The sequence below is a fragment of the Osmerus eperlanus genome, chromosome 28 (assembly GCF_963692335.1).
Source record: "Osmerus eperlanus chromosome 28, fOsmEpe2.1, whole genome shotgun sequence".
NCBI lineage: Eukaryota > Metazoa > Chordata > Actinopteri > Osmeriformes > Osmeridae > Osmerus > Osmerus eperlanus.
In genome coordinates, this window is record NC_085045.1 from 342316 (window position 1) to 359359 (window position 17044).

Consider the following 17044-nt stretch of genomic DNA (forward strand, 5'->3'; position numbering starts at 1 on the left):
CCCCTCCCTGGTGCCCCTCCCTGGTGCCCCTCCCTGGTGCCCCTCCCTGGTGCCCCTCCCTTATAACACACCTCCCTGGTGCCCCTCCCTGGTGCCCCTCCCTTCTAACACACCTCCCTGGTGCCCCTCCCTCAACAACACAACAGAACCAGAGTCTCGCTACAGAGAACATCCATTATTCAAGCTCTCATCAAACATCCAGCCATGCAAATAAGATTGTCTGACTATTAGCCTAGCCTAGCGTTAGCATAAAGGTAGCTTAGCAGGTAGCGCCCCTAGCCTAGCGTTAGCATAAAGGTAGCTTAGCAGGTAGCGCCCCTAATAGTCCTCTGAGTTAGGATCACTCTGCCTGGATCCCATCTGACACTTGGACATGCCTGCTGGGCAAGTCAGACAGTCTCTTAAAATAGTCCTGGGTTCCCTGCAGACCAGCTCCTCACATCGACAATAATGCAGCACTAACACTGTCTTGTTCAGGCGTATATTCATGATGAATATTTAAATGATCTTTCGCAAAGATTTTGATTACGCCTCATTATTCAGAGTTGCATCTCAGCTGTCAGATGTAATCAATGTCTTAAATTGTGGCTGAATGATACTCACAATGTGTGTGTATGGGATGTGTGTATGTGTATAGAATGTTTACAAGTTTGTGTATGTGTGTACGCATGTGTGTGAATTGAGTGTGTGCGTGTGTGTTTCCCCAGGGGTGTGTGCGTGTGCAGGGCAGGAAGTGGGTAAAAAGAGAGAGAGTGTGGTATCTCTGGGGGTCGTTCATCCACACGTCCAGTCTGATCAATACTGGGACATTCATCTGGCAAGAGTGCTCTCATAACCCCCACACACACACAAACACACACATGCACACACACACACCCTCGTCCAGCCAGCTTCTCTCCATTCAGAACATGTTCTCTAAAGCCTCCGCTGCCCTGACCCCCAGCCCCCTGCCCCCCCTGACCCCCAGCCCCCTGCCCCCCCTGACCCCCAGCCCCCTGCCCCCCCTGACAGGAACACCCGCCCCTCTTGACAGCAGCCCAGTCGGTTAGAGCCGTGTGATGCAGCCTGACTGAGGTGGAGCTTTGACACTCCAGGGACCAAACCAGGGGCAGCTCAGCCCCCCTGCCCCAGGCTGTCCAGGGCTGCAGCTACAGGCCAGACCCCATCCACAACACCCTGCTACAGGCCAGACCCCATCCACAACACCCTGCTACAGGCCAGACCCCATCCACAACACCCTGCTACAGGCCAGACCCCATCCACAACACCCTGCTACAGGCCAGACCCCATCCACAACACCCTGCTACAGGCCAGACCCCATCCACAACACCCTGCTACAGGCCAGACCCCATCCACAACACCCTGCTACAGGCCAGACCCCATCCACAACACCCTGCTACAGGCCAGACCCCATCCACAACACCCTGCTACAGGCCAGACCCCATCCACAACACCCTGCTACAGGCCAGACCCCATCCACAACACCCTGCTACAGGCCAGACCCCATCCACAACACCCTGCTACAGGCCAGACCCCATCCACAACACCCTACTACAGGCCAGACCACCTCCACAACACCCTGCTACAGGCCAGACCACCTCCACAACGGCCTGCTACAGGCCAGACCACCTCCACAACGGCCTGCTACAGGCCAGACCACCTCCACAACGCCCTGCTACAGGCCAGACCACCTCCACAACACCCTGCTATAGGCCAGCCCTTCAGTCTGTTAACATCATTACAGCAGAGGAAGAGTTGGTGAGGTCAGAGAAGCAGGCTGCACTCAGGTGAGGTCAGAGAAGCAGGCTGCACTCAGGTGAGGTCAGAGAAGCAGGCTGCACTCAGGTGAGGTCAGAGGGGAGGGGGAGGGGGGGGAGGGGGATAGAGAGGGAGGGAGGGAGAGGGGGAGGGGGGAGGGGGAGAGAGAGGGAGGGAGGGAGGGGGGGGGGGGGAGAGAGAGAGGGAGGGGGGAGGGGGGAGAGAGAGGGAGGGAGGGGGAGGGGGGGAGGGGGAGAGAGAGGGAGGGGGGGAGGGGGAGAGAGAGGGAGGGAGGGGGAGGGGGGGAGGGGGAGAGAGAGGGAGGGGGGGAGGGGGAGAGAGAGGGAGGGAGGGGGAAGAGGAAAGACGGCAAAGCTACAAAACAAATCACTGGCAGCTCTGCACTCCTCTGCCGACGCCCAACAGTGAATCTAATACTGCTCCACTCCCCGGACATATCCATCCATCACACACACACACACACAGTACCTAAGGAAGGCATGCAGGCATACGTACATACCTGAGTGTGGCTGACACACACACACACTCAAGTTGTCGCTGAGCACAGTCTGAAAGAGCATGGTGTCATGGAGGATGGCTCCTGTTTGTCTACAGGCCAGCTCTCCCCCTGCTGGCTGCACCTCTACAACCTACACACCCTCACCACACACCTCACCACACATCTCACCACACACCTCACCACACACCTCACCACACACCCTCACCACACACCTCACCACACACCTCACCACACACCCTCACCACACACCCTCACCACACACCTCACCACACACCTCTACCACACACCTCTACCACACACCTCACCACACACCTCACCACACACCTCTACCACACACCTCACCACACACCTCACCACACACCTCTACCACACACCTCTACCACACACCTCACCACACACCTCTACCACACACCTCACCACACACCTCTACCACACACCTCACCACACACCTCTACCACACACCTCTACCACACACCCTCACCACACACCTCACCACACACCTCACCACACACCTCACCACACACCTCTACCACACACCTCACCACACACCTCTACCACACACCTCACCACACACCTCTACCACACACCTCTACCACACACCTCTACCACACACCCTCACCACACACCTCACCACACACCTCACCACACACCTCACCACACACCTCTACCACACACCTCACCACACACCTCACCACACACCTCTACCAACACACCTCACCACACACCTCACCACACACCTCACCACACACCTCTACCACACACCTCACCACACACCCTCACCACACACCTCACCACACACCTCACCACACACCTCACCACACACCTCTACCACACACCTCACCACACACCTCACCACACACCTCACCACACACCTCACCACACACCTCTACCACACACTCACCACACACCCTCACCACTCACCACACACCTCACCACACACCTCAACACACCTCACCACACACCTCACCACACACCTCACCACACACCTCTACCACACACCTCACCACACACCTCACCACACACCTCACCACACACCTCTACCACACACCTCACCACACACCCTCACCACACACCTCACCACACACCTCACCACACACCCTCACCACACACCTCACCACACACCTCACCACACACCTCACCACACACCTCACCACACACCTCACCACACACAGGCCTCACCACACACAGGACTCCAGTGCCCTCTCTCTCTCTCTCTCTCTCTCCCTTTCTTCCCTCTCCTTCTCTTTCTTGCTTTTGCCTCTCACCCGCACGCACACACACACATCCCTGGAGGGCTGTCAATATCAGTACAGCCATCCCTTCATCTCTTTGTGATACAAACAGAGTGACACCTTTAGCTGCTCACACGCAAACACACACACACTATCCGTCCTGTGTGAAAATAGAACCAAACCTTACACACACATTTCAACCCTGAACCCTTACATAACCCAGAGACCCCACTACCACCACAACCTTGGCAACGCACACAAACACACTCATGTACAGAAGTACTGCTGTAAGTCTACTATCATCAACTCCCTCTCCACACACACACCTCACCCAGCACCTGGAGCAACACACTCACTCACACACACACACACAGCCCCGGTCCCCAGGTGAGGTGAAGAGCAGCAGCAGTGAGAGGTCTCCTCTGAGCTCTACCTTGCCCTCGGTCCAGCAGAAGCAGATGTTGCTGGAGGTGCTGAGGAGGTCCGAGATGAACGAGGCGATCCCCAGACGCATGCTGGCAGCAACAACACCCAGGAGGAGAGAGGAGAGGAAAGAGGAGAAGGGGAGACAGAAAGAGGGAGAGAGAGAGAGAGAGGAGAGAGGTGGGTTCCCAGAGAGGTGTGCTCAGAGTGAGAGTGTCAGGCAGACTGAGAGAGAGGAGGGAGAGGCAGAGAGAGGAGGGAGAGGGAAAGAGGCAGAGGGAGAGCGAGGAGGAGAGGGAGGAAGAGAGAGGGAGAGAGGCAGAGGGAGAGCGAGAGCGAGGAGGAGAGAGAGGGAGAGAGGCAGAGGGAGAGCGAGAGGGAGGAGGAGAGAGAGGACTCGTGCTGCTGCTGCAGGACACCTCTAAGCACACACTCTGTGATGTATGTGTGTGTGTGTGTGTGTGTGTGTGTGTGTGTGTGGTATAACACCATGGCACACGTTGACAAAGACAACAGGTCCAGTCCATGAACAAGCTGTCTCCTACACATCTAACCCCAGAGAGACCGCCCCTCCCCACACACACACACACGCCAGAGAACCACACACACACACACACACGCCAGTGAACCACACACACACACACACACACACAGACCAGATTCACCGGTCGGTTAGTGTCCTGGTTCTGAAGCATGTTACCATTATGAGTTATGAAAGCAGTCATGCATGTATGCAAATACACACACATATATTATCTATATTTCTACATAAAAGACATGTTCTATACTGTCCATCATTCAGAGGTAGTTGAACAGGGGTGTCCCTGGCTGACCTCTGATCCCAGCAGCCAGGCTTCATGTTCAGACAGAGCCCAGTTTAGCTCCTTATCCAAGCAGTAAAGCAAGTGCTCATTCAACTATTTCACACATCAAATTGAATCTCCGAGACCTGAAGAAAACATGTTTACGTTTTACGCAACAGAAACGTCTGGCTAGTTAACATATTTTAGGGAAAATAAATTCCCTACTGAGTTCTCTTATTCGTTATAGTTTTGTTAGTTAGAAGGATGTATAGCATGTGCATGAAGTATAAATCGCTAATCCTCATTAACAATAGATGGTTATAAATATGAAGACTCTCCAAAGAGCTCGAACATGTGTGACAGAATATTATCCAATATTCTATTTTTCTGCAGTAAACACAGACCCCCCCTACCCACCCAGCCAGCCACACACAGACCCCTACCCCACCCACACACCCAGACCCACCCACACACCCAGCCAGACCCCTACCCCACCCACCCACACACACCCAGCCAGACCCCTACCCCACCCACCCACACACCCACACACACCCAGCCAGACCCCTACCCCACCCACACACCCAGACACATCCAGCCAGACCCCTACCCCACCCACCCACCCACACACCCAGACACATCCAGCTAGACCCCTACCCCACCCACACACACACACCCAGCTAGACCCCTACCCCACCCACCCACACACCCAGACACACCAAGCCAGACCCCTACCCCACCCACACACCCAGACACATCCAGCCAGCCACACACAGACCCCTACCCCACCCACCCACACCCAGACACATCCAGCCAGACCCCTACCCCACCCACCCACCCACCCAGACACATCCAGCCAGACCCCTACCACACACACCCAGACACACCCAGCCAGACCCCTACCCCACCCACCCACACACCCAGACACATCTAGCCAGACCCCTACCCAACCCACCCACCCACCCACACACCCAGACACATCCAGCCAGACCCCTACCCCACCCACCCCCCCACACACACACACCTGTACCTCACCCCACCCGACCAACCAGACACACACATGCTTGCACACACATCTTGTATTTCATGAACACACACACATTCTCTCTTACCAACTCACGAATGCTCACACACGACAAACTCCAGAGACTCACCCTGTGTTCTTCCACAGTTTGCGTGGCGGGGGCATCAGATGCCTCTTGTTGAGGGGAGCCACTCCAGCAGCAGCCTGCATGATGGTGATGAACTTCTTATATTTCATCCTGCTGCTCAACAACACACACACTACTGGCTGCTAAAACTACAACTCCCAGCTGCTCCCAGAGGACTAGGCCACTACCATAACCTGCTACCCTCCAGGACACAGAGGTTCTCCTGCTGCATAGAGCACCAACCCTCCTTCAGCCACGCAGGGATGATGCTCTGCTTAGGAGCATGAGGGGCAGAAAGCCTGAATCTTGTTGATCTGTGTGTTGCTGTTGCGTAACCAGACCTGCTGGGCCAACAGGGATCATAGCTGCACTAAGCCCTGTGTAGTTAATGCTGCTGCTATCTGTCATCTGGAGGCTTAGCAAGGCCTCGCATACACACACACAACACAACGGTAGACACAAGTTGACTATTGTTCTGACACACACAGCTTTTTTTGTAGTGATGCACACTGTCCATATCACACACACACACACACACACACACAGAACAGCAGGAACATCTCTGGTTCATGACTAGACTACCAGAACTAGACTATCAGACCTAGACTACCAGAACTAGGGGCCAGTCTTCCTATGAGCGGGTTACAGGAGGGGCCAGTCTTCCTATGAGCAGGTTACAGGAGGGGGAGGAAGAGTAAGTAGAGAGGGGAGGGGGGGAAGAAGAGTGAGTAAAGAGGGGAGGGGGGAGAGTGAGTAGAGAGGGGGGGAGAGTGAGTAGAGAGGGGAGGAGGGAGAGTGAGTAGAGAGGTGAGGGGGGGAGGGAGAGTGAGTAAAGAGGGGAGGGGGGGAGGGAGAGTGAGTAGAGAGGGGAGGAGGGAGAGTGAGTAGAGAGGTGAGGGGGGAGAGTGAGTAGAGAGGGGAGGAGGGAGAGTGAGTAGAGAGGTGAGGGGGGGAGGGAGAGTGAGTAAAGAGGGGAGGGGGGGAGGAAGAGTGAGTAGAGAGGGGGAGGGGGGGAGAGCGAGTAGAGAGGGGAGGGGGGAGGAAGAGTGAGTAGAGAGGGGGAGGGGGGGAGAGCGAGTAGAGAGGGGAGGGGGGAGGAAGAGTGAGTAGAGAGGGGGAGGGGGGGAGAGCGAGTAGAGAGGGGAGGGGGGAGGAAGAGTGAGTAGAGAGGGGAGGGGGGGAGGAAGAGTGAGTAGAGAGGGGAGGGGGGAGGGGGGGAGAGCGAGTAGAAAGGGGAGGGGGGGAGAGCGAGTAGAGAGGGGAGGGGAGGAAGAGTGGGTAGAGAGGGGAGGGGGGGAGATCGAGTAGAGAGGGGGGAGGGGAGATTGAGTAGAGAGGGGAGGAAGAGCGAGTAGAGAGGGGGAGGGGGGGAGAGCGAGTAGAGAGGGGAGGGGGGAGGAAGAGTGAGTAGAGAGGGGGAGGGGGGAGAGCGAATAGAGAGGGGAGGGGGGGAGGGAGAGTGAGTAGAGAGGGGGAGGGGGGGAGAGCGAGTAGAGAGGGGAGGGGGGGAGAGCGAGTAGAGAGGGGGAGGGGGGGAGAGCGAGTAGAGAGGGGGAGGGGGGGAGAGCGAGTAGAGAGGGGAGGGGGGGAGAGCGAGTAGAGAGGGGAGGGGGGGAGGAAGAGTGAGTAGAGAGGGGGAGGGGGGGGAGAGCGAGTAGAGAGGGGAGGGGGGGAGAGCGAGTAGAGAGGGGGAGGGGGGGAGAGCGAGTAGAGAGGGGAGGGGCATTGTTGCGTCATACAACTTAAAGCTTTGCTCCACTAGAGAATCCTTCATGCAGTGTGTCCAGGTCTGTGGGTGTCATACAGGAGTCAGGGTGACCAGGCACATATTAAAACCTGCTGACACAAAAGGTCAAACTGTGCAGAGCATCATTTACATTCTACAAGGGCATTACAGACAGTCAATAATTGCATTACATTCTGCTCAGCTCAAATCAATAACATCCAAAACATACATGAAGATTAAAAAAAACACCTTTACGTTGCTATCAGCAAGGCACACTATTGGTATTTCATGTTTATTATTTATTTATCAAATATTATTATTATTTCAGAATACTGAACCCCACCGGTGCAGCAGCCGTCCGCCTCAACAACTGTGTGGTGATAAGTCTTACTCAGAGTCTCTACTGATGAATCATGTGTCCTTACTCAGAGTCTTTGCTGATGAAGCATGTGTCCTTACTCAGAGTCTCTACTGATGAATCATGTGTCCTTACTCAGTCTTTACTGATGAAGCATGTGTCCTTACTCAGAGTCTCTACTGATGAAGCATGTGTCCTTACTCAGAGTCTCTACTGATGAATCATGTGTCCTTACTCAGAGTCTCTACTGATGAAACATGTGTCCTTACTCAGAGTCTCTACTGATGAAACATGTGTCCTTACTCAGAGTCTCTACTGATGAATCATGTGTCCTTACTCAGAGTCTTTGCTGATGAAGCATGTGTCCTTACTCAGAGTCTCTACTGATGAATCATCTGTCCTTACTCAGAGTCTCTACTGATGAATCATGTGTCCTTACTCAGTCTTTACTGATGAAGCATGTGTCCTTACTCAGAGTCTCTACTGATGAATCATGTGTCCTTACTCAGAGTCTCTACTGATGAATCATGTGTCCTTACTCAGTCTTTACTGATGAAGCATGTGTCCTTACTCAGAGTCTCTACTGATGAAGCATGTGTCCTTACTCAGAGTCTCTACTGATGAAGCATGTGTCCTTACTCAGAGTCTTTACTGATGAAGCATGTGTCCTTACTCAGAGTCTTTACTGATGAAGCATGTGTCCTTACTCAGAGTCTCTACTGATGAAACATGTGTCCTTACTCAGAGTCTTTACTGATGAAGCATGTGTCCTTACTCAGAGTCTTTACTGATGAAGCATGTGTCCTTACTCAGAGTCTTTACTGATGAAGCATGTGTCCTTACTCAGAGTCTTTACTGATGAAGCATGTGTCCTTACTCAGTCTTTACTGATGAAGCATGTGTCCTTACTCAGTCTTTACTGATGAAGCATGTGTCCTTACTCAGTCTCTACTGACAAAGCGTCAGAAGTTAGAGTAGCTACTCCCTGGCAGGCTGAGACACTGCCACGTTTCCCAGGAGACTGACCTCGCAAGGTCTGCAGGGTCAAAGGTCAGATCGCACATTAGATACCGCTCTGACATGGAAAAGGAACTCAGCAAGTCATCACAGGACGGTGGCCATTTTAGGGCACAAGATAAAGAAGGATACCTGCAACTCATCAAAGGACGGCAGCCATTTAGGGGCAAGAGACGTCAGCCTTCTTAACAAGTCTGGCCTTTCTTTCTGGCTCATGATTGATAGATAATAAAGCAGAGTTCTGTCATAGTCACTAACGTTTGCAACAATATGCGCCAGCACCCACTGAACTACCAATGAGATAGGAAATCTCACCAGGCATATTTCTGCATAAAGGACCTTTTCATGAAGTTGAGGATTCAGATCCTCCTTTCCTTAACCAACAGTTATTATACAGCAGGGTAATTAAACATACAAATACTGTTTAAGAATTAAGGCAGTTTCACAGTTGAATGGTGAATGCAGAATATTAAAATAAGAATATTATAACCAGAGAGCAGCTCCTCCTGTAGGGCAGGACAGCCTGGTGGATCTATATCTCTCCTCATTTCTCCTCTACAACATTTATCAGTTTAACAACTTTACCAGCTGATCTGCTCTCTGGCATCTGATAAACGGTGTTGCCCTTTATCACAAACTGCAGCTTGGTGCGCTCAGCTGAAGAGAAGCTTTTGCATCCCTTCACACCTCCAGACGCTCCGGTCTGTTAGAGGAGCTATTCTGGGAGAGGACCCAGATGGGGTGGGTAAGCGCTCCTTGTTTTGTGTTTCACTATTAAAAGCACTTTAGAAGCACAGGAGAAGAAGTTTAGAAGAAGCGTTCAAGACATTTAACTCCAAAACAGCACATTTTTGTATCTGTTTATGTTCGTGGCATGGGCTGGTTAGCGTCACAGCTAGCTGTTTCAGCAGCAGGGGTCTTCACTGGGCTGGTTAGCATCACAGCTAGCTGTTTCAGCAGCAGGGGTCTTCACTGGGCTGGTTATCGTCACAGCTAGCTGTCTCAGCAGCAGGGGTCTTCACTGAGCTGGTTAGCGTCACAGCTAGCTGTCTCAGCAGCAGGGGTCTTCACTGGGCTGGTTAGCATCACAGCTAGCTGTCTCAGCAGCAGGGGTCTTCACTGGGCTGGTTAGCGTCACAGCTAGCTGTCTCAGCAGCAGGGGTCTTCACTGGGCTGGTTAGCATCACAGCTAGCTGTTTCAGCAGCAGGGGTCTTCACTGGGCTGGTTAGCATCACAGCTAGCTGTTTCAGCAGCAGGGGTCTTCACTGGGCTGGTTAGCGTCACAGCTAGCTGTTTCAGCAGCAGGGGTCTTCACTGGGCTGGTTAGCATCACAGCTAGCTGTCTCAGCAGAAGGGGTCTTCACTGGGCTGGTTAGCATCAGACTTGTGCTCAGTGGTCTCGCCCATAAAAGTTAGATTTTTAATATTTAATGATAAGAAATGAATTAATGACCTCATTCATTATTAATACGTAAGATAATCAATAATATACGCTTGACACTTTAAACGTTTTTTAATCACGAGAAGGATGAGGAAGTGGTCATTTTACCAGAGCACCATCTTGGTGGATACCTCAGATGAAGATGAATGTTTCCTAGTTGTCAAAGACATGGGTCAGAATAACCCCTCTAGAACCAGAATAACCCCTCTAGAACCAGCCAGCAACGGTCCCTGGCCTCAGCCCTCATCCCCTCCCCTCATTCCTTCCGTTTCCATCCCTCCCTCTGTTTCCATCCCTCCTTCCTGGTAAAGGACGACATGAGAAGCAGCTCCAGTGATTCAGCTTCTAGAAACACTACCTGCTGTTACCTGCAGCTAAGTGTCCTTTACATGTCTGGCTGGGTGTCAGTGTGTGTGTGTGTATACGTGTGTGTGTGTGTGAGCTCCTGTTTACTATGCCAGTCACAGGGAAGGGAGGGTGCAGTCTCAGGATGTAGGTGTATCTGTCAGCTGATCGATATCGTGTGTGTGTGTGGGGGGGGGCAACACCACCCTGCCACTGCTGTAACACCTCCGTATAACACACACACACACACACACCTCCTCACCTCCCTGTCTCTTCGTCTCTTTCTCTCCTCATCCCCTCTACTCATCTCCTTCTTGTCTCCTTATAACCAAATCAAATTGTATTTGTATAGACATTTTTACAAGCAGTATCACAGAGGGTTTCACATACACCCATAGAACTGCCCTCAATCAACCTAAACTCAACCAAAACTCCCAGTAAAACTCGCTGAGATAAAATCCTTATCTCCCTGTCTCTTATCTCCCTGTCTCCTTATCACCCTGTCTCCTTATGTCCTTGTCTCCTTACCTCCCTGTCTCCTTATCGTCCTGTCTCCTTATCGCCCTGTCTCCTTACCTCCCTGTCTCCTTATCACCCTGTCTCCTTATCACCCTGTCTCCTTATCACCCTGTCTCCTTACCTCCCTGTCTCCTTATCACCCTGTCTCCTTATCACCCTGTCTCCTTGGCTGTATGTCTGTCCCCTTCCCTCTCTGTATCTGGCAGTGATAATGTTGTGCTGCAAGACAGAGGTGATATTTCACTGGGGAAGTCTGCAGGATAAATACTCTCTCTCCCCCCCTCTCTCTCTCCTCTATCTCTACAGATGGATCTTCCTCTGCATTTACCTTCCTCTTGAATAGCTGTTTCAGATTAGTGCTACAGAGGATGAGTCTTTGTTATAGCGTGTGTGTGTGTGTGTGTGTGTGTCCCTCCATGTCTTAGAAGATCTCATCACAGACACAAACACATACACAATCCCCTAGGCTCATAAATAAGTAAGCCCATCCAGTGACAGTGCAAGCCGAAGTGTGTGTCAGATCCCTGGTTCTCATTCAGCCAGTCTAAACGTTGCCCCCGGCTACCAGACCTTCATCTCTTCTGCTCCAAATTACTGCCTGGCCTTGAGAGTCACCACACACACACACAGCTGCTTTCATTACACAGGCCAGACCCTGCGCCCCACCCCTCTGCCTGTGTGTGTGAGTTCATTATTTGTCTGAACCCACTTTTGCACACTGTGTGTGTGTGTGTTCTCTTTGTATGTGTGTATTCACATGTGTGTGTGTTTACCAGCGTGTGTGTTTGATGTGATAACCCCAAGGTCTCCCTCCCCTGACCTCTGACCTCAGGTAGTTTATGGTCAGAAACACCAGGAGGTGATGTGGCCCCGCTCAGTTAAAGACTACCTATCGGTCAGACCACAAACTTTCATCCAAAGCAACATAGAAATAGTGCATGTAGAAAGAAGATTCCAACAGTGTTTTGCAGATCCGTCAGGAACAGGCTCAAGCACACACAGCTAGTAACACACACAGCTAGAAACACACTGAAATCTGAAAAAAGTGACATCTGAAAAAATAATTAGTGAATTCTGAAAATAACTGAATTCTGAACATGAATAACTGAAATCTGAAAATAAATAAAGGAAGTTGCAAAAAATAAACATATACGGATCTTAAATTAGTAAAAGTACAAAAGTTTAACTATTTCTAAGAACTGAACAATCAAAAAATAAAACAAAATTAAAATATAAAGTATATATAAAAATAAGAATGAGCAGCATGAGTGGTCAACATAGTGCAATCAGATACTGAGATAAAAGTGGCTTATGCGTAGTGTAATTGCCATTAGATGGACTTATAATAGTTAAATACTAGTGGCTGAGCGGTTAGGGAATCAGGCTAGTGATCTGAAGGTTGCCAGTTCGATTCCCGGCCGTGCCAAATGAGAAATTGTGTCCTTGGGCAAGGCACTTCACCCTACTTGCCTCGGGGGGAATGTCCCTGTACTTACTGTAAGTCGCTCTGGATAAGAGAGTCTGCTAAATGACTAAATGTAAATAAATGTCAGTGGGAGTCCTTGGCCTTGTTGAAGAGGCCAGTAGCAGATGGAAAGAAACTGTTCTTATGGCGTGAGGTTTTGGTCCTGATGGACCGCAGCCTTCTGCCGGAGGGGAGTAGCTGGAACAGGGAGTGGCCAGGGTGGGAGGGGTCAACCACAATCTTCCCCGCTCGCCTCAGGGTCCTCGAGGTGTGCAGGTCCTCGAGGGTAGGCAGATTGCAGCCGATCACCTTCTCAGCAGTGCGGATGATACGCTGCAGTCTGCTCTTGTCCTTGGCAGTGGCAGCAGCGTACCAGATGGTGATGGAAGAGGTGAGGATGGACAATGATGGCTGTGTAGAAGTGCACCATCATTGTCTTTGGCAGGTTGAACTTCTTCAGCTGCCGTAGGAAGTACATCCTCTGTTGTGCTTTTTTGGTGAGGGAGCTGATGTTCAGTTCCCACTTGAGGTCCTGGGAGAGGATGGTGCCCAGGAAGCGGAAGGACTCCACAGTGTTGACTGGGGAGTCACACAGGGTGATGGGGGTGAGTGGGGCTGGATTCTTCCTGAAGTCCACAACCATCTCCACTGTCTTAAGAGCATTGAGCTCTAAGTTGTTCTGGCTGCACCAGGTCACCAGGTTGGCCGCTTCCCACCTATAGTCAGACTCATCCCCGTCAGAGATGAGCCCAATGAGGGTGGTGTCGTCTGCAAACTTCAGGAGTTTGACAGACAGATGACTGGAGGTGCAGCTGTTGGTGTACAGGGAGAAGAGCAGAGGGGAAAGGACGCAGCCCTGAGGAGATCCGGTGCTGATGGACCGGGAGTCAGAGACTTGTGTTCCCAGCTTAACGCACTGCTTCCTGTCAGTCAGTAGTAGTTGATTATTGACTGATGTGGTGTGCTGACAGAGTCAGGATTTCTGTGAATCTTCACAAGACATCAGGAGGACTCTTGTGAGACATCTCTACTGGAAAGAGCAGACTGACTGCTCCTGTGCTTGTTTGGATGAAGTCACTCCTCTCTGAGACTCCAAGCATGATTCAAACAGGCCCCGGGTTTGATTCTGGTGTAACTGTGGCCATCTCAGATACAATCTATAGACCTTCCTCCGCCTCACAGCCGCATAAACAGATCAATACATGAACCCAGCAATCAGTCATAACGATTACAGATCAGGAAACAGCTCCTCTTGGTCAACTAGCTAGACCTCTTTACAGCAGTCAACTCCTTAAAGAATTACTGTAAAGAAATTGACCTGCATTATCTTACACTTGTCTGTTGCATTGTTAAGAAACATTTTTATGTCTACTGGCGTTTTTATCATCCACAACAAGCAGAGGCAGAGAGCACTGATCCCACACCAGTGTGAAGAGCAAGATAACCCTAACCCTGCTGGAGCAGGATTATATGCTGCTCCAGGAGAGAGCGTCTAATTACTGAGTCATTCTGATCAGTCTCTCTGTGATGAGCACTAACATCTGCTAACTCTGGAGGAAAACACACTGAATCGAAAGTAACTGAGCATTTGGGTTTATCAACAAATAAAGACTTTATGGCCTCCAGAACTACCTTGCAAAATACTTTGTGGCCTCCACAACTACCTTGCAAGTGCAGAAATAACGCTGAATAAAGAACACCAAGACCACTTCATTGAATAATTTGTAATTCCAAACTATTGTAGTAACTACTGTGATACAAGCACAGCCACAGACAGGACATTCCAAAAAATAAGGAACAAAAAATGTGTACCTGTCTTGCATCATTGTACAAACTGTATATTCTACATCATGGTGGTACTGTGTGAAATTTCCTAAATTTATCCTGCAGGAACGAAGGCCAAGTTTTCTGGTGAGGAATTTAATCTTGGGAGATGACAGTTAGCGAAGGCAGAGGGACTTGGGAAGATTGAGATAAATTGCTTGGGGGGGGGGGGAGGGGGCTGGAGGGGGGGCTGACTGAGTCCGACCTGGTTGGCTTGTTGGCCCTCACAACAACCACAATCAATAAGTTCACCGTAAACAATGTCTCACTCAAACCACAACCTGCTTCCCACGCTACAAGAAACACAGACCCTCACACACTTAACAGCTATACCAGGACACACACACCTTCACACACACTCCTCCCCTCTCACTGAGGTTGCATGAGAACCATAAGGCCCTTCAATCCATAACAACATAAACAACAATCACTGCTCAGCAAAACAAGCCATGTACGAAAAAAGCCATATCTGGAACAAGCTATATCTGTTGCAGTCTGAGTGGTTCATCATCGTTAGTGACAGTGGCAGGCCAAGGTGAGTTTTGGCCACTGCAGTGTTTTAAGGAGATGCAGGGGTGAGAGGAGGAGGGAAGCAGGGAGGAGAGGAGGAGGGATGCATGGAGGAGAGGAGGAGGGATGCATGGAGGAGAGGAGGGAAGCAGGGAGGAGAGGAGGAGGGATGCATGGAGGAGAGGAGGAGGGATGCATGGAGGAGAGGAGGGAAGCAGGGAGGAGAGGAGGAGGGAAGCAGGGAGGAGAGGAGGAGGGAAGCAGGGAGGAGAGGAGGAGGGAAGCAGGGAGGAGAGGAGGAGGGAAGCAGGGAGGAGAGGAGGAGGGATGCAGGGAGGAGAGGAGGGAAGCAGGGAGGAGAGGAGGAGGGATGCAGGGAGGAGAGGAGGGAAGCAGGGAGGAGAGGAGGAGGGATGCAGGGAGGAGAGGAGGGAAGCAGGGAGGAGAGGAGGAGGGATGCAGGGAGGAGAGGAGGGAAGCAGGGAGGAGAGGAGGGAGGTATGTAGGGAGGGAGTATTCCCCAGACCCACATAAGGGTGTTTATAAACTAGATGTGTGTAACTCCAGCAGGCCTCCATGCAGGAGGCCCAGAGGAATAGCTTCCACCTCTGAAGATAACAGAGGAATAGCTTCCACCTCTGAAGATAACTGATCGATACGATGTAGCCCGACGACACAAAAGCTCTGACTCAGTATGTGATATGGTGCATAAAGTGACAATACTTGTAAAGCTACTCATAATTATACATATAACAGTTTCCCAGCATACAACGGCTGTGGCCTATGAGTAAAGTTGGCAGTTTTCAATTAGACTAATTACACAGGGTTAATTAGCCTCGTTTCGTGACTCGATTTAAAAAGTTTTACCATGGCGCAAAAGATTACAAAGACGGCGTAAACTCGCAGAGCAGTTAGGGAGACCAAGTAATCTGGGTTAGGGTTAGGCAGACAGGGTTATGGTTGGGCAGACAGTAATCTTACCTTAATGCCTTGACTTGTTCAGCCCTCAAACCAGTTCCCTACAGACTGCCGTTAACGGGAGTGACAAGTGAAAAGCGCCGGTGCGGTTTAATCACGTGTTTACTTATTCGCTGGCGCCTTAAACTCGAGCCGAGAGTTTGCGCGTCGGCAGCTTTACAGTAGTAGGCTAAGTCAGGCAACATGACACCTATAGGACAGTTAACAACGCCTTTACACAGCGCCCATGTTCCACAGAATAAGATCTAAATACGAGCCACTGCCTACTTACCTTGTTGTTTATTGTCGCATTTTCATTCACAACGTTTAGCCTTTGAGCAACACTCGCCTGTCGCCTTTGACAGAGGCCTCCTCGCACTGGTGATGCGAGGGGAGGCTTGGGTGCTAGTTTGACGGGTAGTGTTGTTTTCATATACTGAGGGCTGATATCTGAGTCTTCAGGGCGAGAGGGAGGGAGGGAGGGAGAAGCAGAGAAAACATAAGCGGTGTGTAGACAAAGGTGTCCAGTGCTATGTTCCCATGGAAACTTCCCTGCGTTTGGAACAGCTATTTATGGGGCTGATGTGACATGTTGCAAAGCGACGCTGCCATCTGGAAACCATGGAAACCACAGAGCATCTCTGCCAAGGTCTTGGCAATGTTCCGTTAGATTCGCTATAACAAAAATGTCAATTACATTTATGCATTTAGCAGACGCTTTTATCCAAAGCGACTTCCAAGAGAGAGCTTTACAAAAGTGCATAGGTCACTGATCATAACACTGAGACGGCCCAAACATTGCGGGTAAACCAAAACATGAAGCACACATTGTGAAAATCAAAGAAGTCCCAAAGGGAAGAACCACAAGAACATGTAGTTGAACAAGTTACAGTTAAACAACATGAACCTCAACAAGTGCAAGTGTACCTGTGGAAAAAAGCAAGCAACAAAAATATATATATTATATTAAGTATATATATACAATTATATTTAATAT

At 50.9% G+C, this 17044-nt stretch overlaps 1 protein-coding gene across 2 annotated transcripts in view; it reads right to left on the reverse strand.

Annotated features, from left to right (window-relative positions):
• LOC134015040 (tight junction protein ZO-2-like) overlaps positions 1–16453 on the reverse strand; it is a 66045-nt gene extending 49592 nt beyond the window's left edge. For both annotated transcript variants that reach the window (XM_062454326.1, XM_062454325.1), the window contains exons 1-2: positions 16340–16453; positions 16072–16258 (exon numbers count right to left, since the gene is read on the reverse strand). The gene's annotated coding sequence lies outside the window, so the exon portion shown is untranslated. The remainder of the gene's footprint in view (positions 1–16071; positions 16259–16339) is intronic.
• Positions 16454–17044: the final 591 nt, after the last annotated feature.